Genomic DNA, 10,431 nt, shown 5'->3' with positions numbered 1-10,431 from the left:
TACAGTTTAAAGAAATTCACAGTCACAAATAACATGAGTCCTTTGATAGGATAATGTTTACCAGTTCTACAAATTAAAATTGTTATGGTAGATTTGTTTAAAGCATATTAAACCATACTTAGAAGGTGGGAACAGGAAAAAGAGGAATTTTAGAATTTCCTCTTTTTACTTCTTTTTTTGTTTGTTCATTAATTATAGACTGCAACAGGAACTACAGTAATTATGTTCCAACTAGAAAAACTATGCTAGAATTTGAAACTAGAATGTTCGAATATCACCATACTTGGCCATTGCTGATGGTATGTCTCTGTAAGGACTTTTTCTCTACCTTGATGTCTGTTTATGGCTGGTCTTATCATGGTATATGCTTAATCTGCAATATAAACTGGATTTTTTCTCTGGTTGAAAACCTGAGACACACCAGTTCTTAGCTTCTTATTTTCTTCTCTACAGGCTCCATATCTCGCATCTCATTTAGGGGGAAAAAAGTCAAAAAGCTAGAATTGCCCCACCTCAGAGATGAACTGCCTACCGCCTTGGCCAATGTCAGGGCTGTGGGGCATGTCACATCTCAGGGGGCTGGAGCCCACCACTCCCTGACTTACCTCCTACAAACACATCCCATGGTGCCTCAGCTGGCCACTAGGTCCCAGACCCTGAACTAGAATAAGCTCAGAGCCGGGATCTCAGGCAGGTTTCCTCTTTGATGGTGCTGGCTGCAGAGATGATCAGGCATCTGAGCAACCCCAAGGACTCAGATGAGTGGGCCCCACCGAGACACTGAGGGAAGAAAACATATGGGTGCTACCTGGGCCTTCCACAGACCAAGAAAGATGATGATCCCACAGAAACAAAGTTCTGGTGAATGAGGAACAAATGGGAAGGCACGACAGTGTAAAGCCACAGCTTAAAGTGTGATTCAACAATAAAAAGGAATATAAAAGTTTGAAGGGAAGAAAACTTAAAGAGATAGGCCCAATTAAAGCAAGAACTGAATGCTGACCAAACCGGCCTTACAGGAAAAAGACTTTCAGAAAGAAAATGCAATCGAAGTGAAATGAATGACAGGTAAAGAAACAAATGCAACCTATAAAATCAAAGAAAATAATGAAGATGTGTTTTCCTGAGCACGGATGTCAGAGGGATTGGGCAAGGTTTTGACTAACTCTCCATCAATCTCCATATAATAAAGTGATACATTTCTGCGACTGGGGGCTGCTTTGGTTTTGTTCTTAAGTCAGAAATGATAGTTGTTTCCAGAACTTAGGCTAGATTTGAAAACTTGGGAAACATTCAGAGACACAGTATTTTTTATTATTTTGAAATGAAAACTCCCAAATGTAAATTGACTCGAACTAGCAAATCTCAAAAACCTAAAAATCTTACATATGTTCCAGCAATGCAGGAGCTGAAAGAGAACTATTTACAATAGTTTTGATCAGTGTTATTTACAAAACGGAAATCTCACGAGTCTACTTAGAGCAAGCAGCACTTTTCTCTGGGGAAGTTATTGGGGAAAAACAAAGCATTTTGGTCCCAGCTATACCAAATTTGGTGGCTTTGGGCACTTATTGGAAGGACCCAAACTCCGCTTTAAAATAGACAGAAACAGGTATGTGAGATTCAAGTCATATCTAGAAAGATGTTTAGAAAATATGTGCAAATGTTCAGATATTGCCACAATAAAAGCCCTCTGCAGAATCTTAACCATTTACTTCTAGTTCCCAAGCTCGTCCCCAAGCCCCTTCATACTCTGCCCAGGGCACTCACATGCAGGCTGACTGCTGGAGATCTTACGTGATTGGAGAGAGCCTCTCTCACAGAAGGAAGAAGTCTCAATAAGCAGAGACTGAGTATGCAGACCTGGCAAGCCACCTTAATTAGCTTCTTCATATGTACAAACATTTCCTAGCAGCCCTACTTAATGATCAGCAGTCATCATGTGCCCTAATTCAGAGACTCTGTATCAACAATAAATTGGGCCTGGGGCAGCCTCCTCCTGCCCTGTCATTAAAAAGTCCTATTTACTGTGGCCTTTGCATTCACTCCATCTCCTTAGCACTGGAAAGTCACTACAGCTTGCAGTGTTTACTTTGGTGGTCAACAGCAATAGGCACTCAGTGGTCCCGGCAGTAGCTCAGAGTCCGTAGATTCTGTGCAATTAAGAAAATACATCTGCATGAAGCAAGCAGTGGCCCATGGGCCTGGGGACCAAGTCAGCATGTCCTTGGCATTTACTAAGTCCAGATGTCTTTATCTTCTGGGCAGGAAGTCAGAGCCTGTCCAGATGGCATCTTGATTGCTTTTGGCCCAGCTGATTAAATTTCTAAGGCTGACATCTCTTCCAAATACCCTCTCCATCCTATGAAATGTGGTTGTCAGATAAGTGCCAGAAAGAATCCCCACAGAGGACCGCAAACTGGAAAGGCCTGAATGCAAACCTGAGTGCCTGAGAAGTCCGCGCTGAACACATTTCCTGCCATATGGCTGGGGTTCTGGGATTCTTTCCACTACAAGCAAGGGGATTTCTTGAGAAGCAGTATGGTGGGGAGCAAGAGTGAGTCTGGGATCAGACAGAGAGAGTTAGGAGCCCTGGAACTTCCACTTTCTGACCTGCGACCTTGGGTGTATTTCTGAACCACTCTAACCTTGGTGTACTCATCTATAGATATGGGATAAAAATAGGACCTACATCAATAAGTAGTTCTGAAATGACTTGTGATAATGCAAATCAAGTGTCTACAAGAGTACCTGGCATATAGTATGTATTCCCTACATACATTTTATTTTTGATCTTCCTTTTACTTTGCCTCCTGAGGAGGTGCTCCTTAAAATCACAAACTGAATATGGACAATAACTCAGCCTGGTCACTCACACATGCTTTATGCTAGAAATAACATGTAATTCTTGCCAAGCATGGTGGCTCATGCCCGTAATCCCAGCTACTCAGGAGGCCGAGGCAGGAGGATCACCTGAGGCCAGGAGTTCAAGACCAGTCTGGAACACAGCAAGAACTCTACCTCTAAAAAACTTTTTTGTAATTACTAATTTTGTAATTTTTTTTTTTTTTTTTTTAGAGACAGGAGCTCACTCTGTCACTCAGGCTGGAGTGCAGTGGTGCAATCCCAGCTCACTGCAGCCTTGACCTCCTGGGCTCAGGCGATCCTCTTGCTTCAGCCCCCCAAGTAGCTGGGACCACAGGCATTCACCTCCATGCCTGGCTAATTCTTGTATTTTTTGTAGAGACAGGGTTTTGCCATGGTGCCCAGGCTGGTCTGGGACTCCTGAACTCAGGCAATCTGCCTGTTTCAGCCTCCCAAAGTGCTGGGATTACAGGCATGAGCTACTATGCCCAGCCAAAAAAAAAAAAAAATTAGTAAATAAAATAAAAATAATTCTTTATAGTCCTTTACGGGTTATTCTCTACAGTCCTTTCTTTCACAAGCACTCTTCAGAGGTAAGCAGGGGAGACAGTATTTCTCTTTTGTAGAAGAAGTTGAAACACTTAGAGTCTAACGACATGTCCAAGGTCAAATAGGTATCTGTGTCTGAAGATGGAAACCCATAAAGGCTGTTGAACTCTTGTCTGCTGCTAATCCTGCTCATGAGAGGAAGACAGGGCTGCACACCGAGCAGAGGAACAAACAAAAGGTTCCCTTACCCCATCCTGCCTGCAACAAATGCTCCCAGTCATACTGATGGGACATTTCTGAGGTTCACTAGAATGAAGGAAGGCTGCCACATTGCCATTTACGGAAGTAGTTGCCTACTCTTAGCTAGATTGGGCAATCCTTTCCTCCCACGCTCACTGTAAAGGGCCGTGGGAATTTAATCTAATACAATGCTCACAGTAAAAAGCCTGACATAAGACAGGATATGAAAAATGTTCCTGAAGGGCTAAAAGTAAATAATAATATAAGTAAGTTGAATAATAATATAAGTAATCTCAACTATTGGGACTGATAGACTGATAGGTTGTTCATTTACATTCTTAATGAAAAAATGATAGGGTTGGATCAGATTATTTTAAAACTTATTTTTAGCTTAAAATTTCTGATTTTAATGCACCACTATTGAAGCTTCTTTATTTCAGAGTTGAGAGTTTATCTCAGAATCCCAATTCCCAGCCCTATACTCACTCTAGTCCCTGTATCTCAGTTCCTGTTAATATTACATTCATTTACAGTTTGAGAGAAAAACCCTTAGGATGCCTTTAACATTTCTGCCATCAAAGAATGCATCAGATGAAAGAGAAGTTAGTGAATGGCACTGATGTCATGGTTAATTGAAAGTTAAAGCCTGACAAATATTCTAACATGCTACACATATTTTCAGAACTATATATATGTAACTGGATGACCACAAAAAAAATAGTGAAACCCAGATTTGGGGAATGTTCCAACATCAGATAGTTTTCAAATTGCTATAATGAAAGCCCAGAGAATGAATATTTCCAATATCACTCATCTTGGAAAGAGGTAAATCCTGGGGCAGGGAGTGCAAACATCCTTGGATCAGACAAGTAAAGACCTCCTCTTCCCCTGAGTATGGAAGCCAAGAAAATTTGGGCTCAGAGGCATGAAAGGACTTAGACAGCTCACCTCTGTCACAAAAAAAATCTCTATGTCAATGTGAAGATACTATGCTTGCACTGTTGGTGGTGGCGTTGGCAGCAGTGCCAATAATAGTGCAGAGAGGACTGGGAGTGGTGGCTCACGCTTGTAAACCCAGCACTTTGGGAGCTCAAGGCGGGCAGATCACCTGAGGTCAGGAGTTCAAGACCAGCCTGACCAACATGGTGAAACCCTGTATCTACTAAAAATACAAAAAATTAGTTGGGCATGATGGTTAGCACCTGTAATCCCAGCTACTTGTGAGACTGAGGCAGGAGAATTGCTTGAACCCAGGTGGCAGAGGTTGCAGTGAGCCAAGATTGCACCATCGTACTCCAGCCTGGGCAACAAGAGCGAAACTCTGTCTCAAACAAACAAACAAACAAACAAAAAGAAAAGTGCAGAGAAATAGTCAAATTCTGGATGAGGGTCAGCATCACAAGCCTGTCCAGCTTCAAAAGCACACAGTTGAGCTCGAAATTGAAGGGGACCAGAACATAACACCCCAAAATACACCACTTTGATGTGTTGATTACTCTGACCTGAACGTAACTGGGAAATTGCAGATGCAGGGGAGACTTCCTGCCCTCCCCATTTTTACATAAAAACAGGACATAAATTTCCCATGAGAAAGGTGCCATTCCTGTACCAGGAATAAGAGAATATTCTTATCACTGGAGACAAGGAGTCAAAACAGACCTTACTTAACCCTTACCTTTCGTTAATTTCCCCATATATTTCCCAGTCACTTCCCCACAATTTACTGCTCCTAGCTCAAATCCCTTTTCCTTTGTCTTGTGACATCTCCACAATTGATTGCTCTTTGTTAAAATGGTATGTAATCCTCTGGGTCTAAGCCTCTTTGGGATCTTCCTGTCTTTCTAGGAAGCTCTTGTGCCACATAAAAATATTAACATCAAATAAAATTATTATGCTTTTTCTCCTGTTAATCTGTCTATTGTCAGTTCAATTCATAGGCTCCAGTCTGAGAACCAAAGAGGGTAGAGGAAAAGTCTTTCTTCCCCTATAAAATCAAGCCAGACATGAGGAGAGCCCTGTTTCCTCTCAAGGTGTGAGAGAAGGATCATCATCACTTGCTCTGTCTAGCTTGGTGGCCTCACAAGTATCATTAACCACAAAAACAGAAGCATAAGCAGCATAACAAGAAGGCAAGAGTAGAAGAACAGATGGCTTTGTTCTGGTGCACTCATGAAGCGCACAACAATAACCCTCAGAGAGAAGTGGGCTTGACTTTGGGCCCTTATGGCTCTGAACCTTGGGCTATAATAATTTGATTAAAAAAATAAGGCCGGGCGCGGTGGCTCAAGCCTGTAATCCCAGCACTTTGGGAGGCCGAGACAGGCGGATCACGAGGTCAGGAGATCGAGACCATCCTGGCTAACATGGTGAAACCCCATCTCTACTAAAAATACAAAAAACTAGCCGGGTGAGGTGGCGGGCACCTGTAGTCCCAGCTACTCGGGAGGCTGAGGCAGGAGAATGGCGTGAACCCGGGAGGCAGAGCTTGCAGTGAGCAGAGATTGCGCCACTGCACTCCAGTCTGGGCGACAGAGTGTGACTCCGCCTCAAAAATAAATAAATAAATAAATAAATAAAATAAATAAACAGGCGGGGCATAGTGGCTCATACCTGTAATCCCAGCATTTTGGGAGGCTTGGGCAGGTGGATCACCCGAGGTCAGGAGTTCAAGACCAGCCTGGCCAACATAGTGAAACCCCATCTGTACTAAAAATACCAAAATTAGCTGGGCATGGTGGCACACATCTGTAATCCCAGCTACTCAGGAGGCTGAGGCAGGAGAATCGCTTGAATCTGGGAGGTAAGTTTGCAGTGAGCTGAGATTGAACAAATGCACTCCAGCCTGGGTGACAGAGCAAGACTTCATCTGAAAAAAATAATAATAATAAAATAAAATAAACAAACATACATTGGGAAATATAACAATAAAGAGTAAAATTGACCATACAATATTTAAAATATTCACGTTAAATTTTAGATGCAAATAAACTTAACCATCTGGAGGCAGGAATGTACTAAAGAAGGCTTGAACAAAAAGCAGAACTACAACTAAACGTACAGAGGGGAAAAATATAGGTCATTTTAATACCAACTGGTGCCCATAAGATATAATATAAATTATTGTTTTAATTCCCTAATGAAATTATTTTAAAAACATCTAGTTTTTTGCTAAACTTAGATCACAAAAGCATATTCTGGTTTGCACATCCTTGAAAGAAAGTACATTAGTCAGCTGGGCGCAGGGGCTCACGCCTGTAATCCCAGCACTTTGGGAGGCCGAGGCGGGTGGATCACAAGGTTAGGAGATCGAGACCATCCTGTGAATGGTAAAACCCCATCTCTACTAAAAATACAGAAAATTATCCAGGCTTGGCGGTGTGTGCCTGTAGTCCCAGCTGCTGGGGATGCTGAGACAGGAGAATAGCATGAACCCAGGAGGCGGAGCTTGCAGTGAGTCAAGATGGTGCCACTGCACTCCAGCCTGGGCAACAGAGCAAGACTCCATCTCAAAAACAAAAAAAAAAAAGGAAGTACATTAGCCTTTGAGTTATCACCAGGAAAGAGCTTGAAGAGCCAAATAAGGTATCCTAGAACCCCAAATCACTCCCAGATTATAAATACATGGCAAAAAGGAAGGGAATGTATGGGCCTTACCAGACAGGAAATTGGGTAGTTCTATGGGGTCACCCATAGGGAGACAGCTGACCACAAGGGACGAACTGCATGCAAATGTAGTAGAATAAAAGACAGCACAACAACAAAAACAATGATTTGGGATTTGTATGTAAATATATGTTAATACCTAATATAAGGATGCTTGAACTTCTGAAAACTTCTGGGGTCCACAGTCTGTTGTTTCCTCACTGACATGGATGCTGATCAGTAGAAATAAAAGGCACATTTCTGGTGCCTTTTCTCATGTTCTCTTCTCCCTCTTCGTATCTCTGCAAGAACTGTTTCTCAGCATGGGTGATGGCAGTTTGATCCCTTAATGGCATTGTGAGTCAACTGGGATTGCAGAAATCACGGTGTCCATCACCCAGCCAAACTTCTCTCTGTAATTTTTGTTTGCCAAGAAGATGTGAGACTACTTGGAAAAAAGAAAGAGCAGATTATTAACAAAAATTAAGTGTAACTTAATATTATTGGCTCAAGCCAAAAGTTTGGTTTTTTTTTTTTTTTTTTTTTTTGAGACGGAGTCTCGCTCTGTCGCCCAGGCTGGAGTGCAGTGGCCAGATCTCAGCTCACTGCAAGCTCCGCCTCCCGGGTTCACGCCATTCTCCTGCCTCAGCCTCCCGAGTAGCTGGGACTACAGGCGCCCGCCACCTCGCCCGGCTAGTTTTTTGTAGTTTTTAGTAGAGACGGGGTTTCACCGTGTTAGCCAGGATGGTCTCGATCTCCTGACCTTGTGATCCGCCCGCCTCGGTCTCCCAAAGTGCTGGGATTACAGGCTTGAGCCACCACGCCCAGCCAAAACTTTGTTACAAAACTAAATTGGAAATCATAGTTTTGAAATAGAGTAATGAGGTNCCGCCACCTCGCCCGGCTAGTTTTTTGTAGTTTTTAGTAGAGACGGGGTTTCACCGTGTTAGCCAGGATGGTCTCGATCTCCTGACCTTGTGATCCGCCCGCCTCGGTCTCCCAAAGTGCTGGGATTACAGGCTTGAGCCACCACGCCCAGCCAAAACTTTGTTACAAAACTAAATTGGAAATCATAGTTTTGAAATAGAGTAATGAGGTTTTATTTAAATAAAGAAGTACCTTGTTGATAAGCTAGTTCAACTCCATCATTTTGCAGATAAGTAAATTGAGACTGAGAGACTGTCCCAGTGACACACAACCAGTGAGTGGCAAAGCTAGGATTAAAATTCAAGTCAGTGCTTTTCTTGGGCAATTGGGAAAACATTTAGATAAACAGCCTGCTAGGGGTTGTAATACATGAATTTATGACATAGTTTGAGGAACTACAGATTTTTAACCTAGAAAGGGAAAGATTCAGGGACATGGTAGCTATTTTCAAATACCTGAAGGTAGAAAAGGCCTTGAACTTACTCTGTTAGCCAAAGGAGACTTTAACAGTTCAATATAAGATAAAACCTTTTAAACAGTCAAAATTGGCCAAAACCATTGAGGGGTGAGGGATGATGAGTTTTCTGTCACCTGAAGCACTTCAGAATAGACTGAAAATAATTCAGAGAGTATATTTTGTCTACAGAGAGGGGTGATTTAAGGGGTGTATAGGAGAGAATTCAGGCATGAAAATCATTTGGATGGGGTGACCTGTAAGAGGATGTGATTCTTTATATCCAAATTCTGGGACCAAATAAGAGTTTCATTCTTGCCTCTAAACTCTAAAACCTATCTTCTCATCTGTTTGCCATAGATTAAATTTTAATCTATTTCATATTTCAGGGTAGTATTCCCTGAATATGTGATTTGAATGCTGTGGCAGAAGGTCACTCATATTCATTCATTTTATTTTACTCTTATATACTTGCAGTGAGTCTTTTGCATTCATTACGCAAACACATGCAAATCATATGCAAATGATATAGCCTCAGAAAATGACAAAATCTGATGGCCGTAACTGAGCCATCAGACCTTTCTTTAAGAAGGAAAGTAATATGCCTTTCAACATCTCTGGGGCAGGACACAATTCCCTGAGAGTCATATTTACATGACATCAGAATTCGTTACTCAATCTTTGCCTCACATTCTGCATATTTATGTGGGACTTTAAGGCAAGGAAAGCATTTTCACATACATGATCCTATTTGATCCTCATAATTACCCTGTGATGTAAGCAGAACAGGAATTATAATTCTTGTTTTTCAGATGGGAAAACAGAGAAGTGAAATGACTTGCCCAAGGTCACTCAGTTGGTAAGCAAGGATCTGCGGTCTAGCACTAGACCCTTCCCAGTCCTCAGCTCTTCCCATTGCACAATGATGGATGTTTTATTTGAAGCAAGGTGGTCTGTCATTGGTCTGGGTTTGCTTAAGACTGTGTCTTGCTGATAGCATCTTCAGAGATGATTTTGTTGATGAAGATGGCATTTTAAGGGTGACCAGGAAAAGCCCAAATATGTGTAGCAGGCCTAGCAGAGTGCCAAGTACATATTTCCTCCAATCTCCTCTGCTTTTTAGCATCTTCTCTGAAATCTCCAGATGAACAACATTCTTCACTGCATCTACTCTTCAGCTCCTTCAGGAGGCAAAGTCCTTTCTTAAACCGTGAAGAGTAGTAGCACAATCTCTGCAGTGAGATTTTCTGGATCTGAAGCCCTAATCCACCACTCTCTAATTGTGTGACTTGGAGAGATCATTTAATTTCTCTTAAGCATCAGTTTCTACATCTATAAAATGAGGGAAACAATAACATCTCTTTTATAGAACATGTGGAAACAGTCAAGGATAAGAAAATGCAGCAAAAAAAAAAAAAAAAAAAAAAAAATTTAAACCTGACCCAGTATATGACACATAGTAAGGGCTCAATAAATGGCAGATACTATAGTCATTTGATTCATCATAGTAATACAGTAGAGGTGGTGGTGGTGGTAACAGTAGTAGTAGTAGTAGTAGTAGTAGTAGTAGTAGTAGTAGTAGTAGTCAAGTCATTGTGAACTCTGATACTATGAACTGGGCTCTTGGAAATGGAGTGGGAGAACAGCAACACCAAATATATCCTGCATACCAGAGGGCTGAAGAACAGACAGAACAGGTAGCTAAATGCAGCCTATTGAGGAATGTTTGAACTTTGGCTTTCTTTAATCATTGC

Source organism: Rhinopithecus bieti, unplaced genomic scaffold (assembly GCF_001698545.2).
Source record: "Rhinopithecus bieti isolate Rb0 unplaced genomic scaffold, ASM169854v2 scaffold_34958, whole genome shotgun sequence".
Classification (NCBI taxonomy): domain Eukaryota; kingdom Metazoa; phylum Chordata; class Mammalia; order Primates; family Cercopithecidae; genus Rhinopithecus; species Rhinopithecus bieti.
This window is presented reverse-complemented; position numbering follows the sequence as displayed.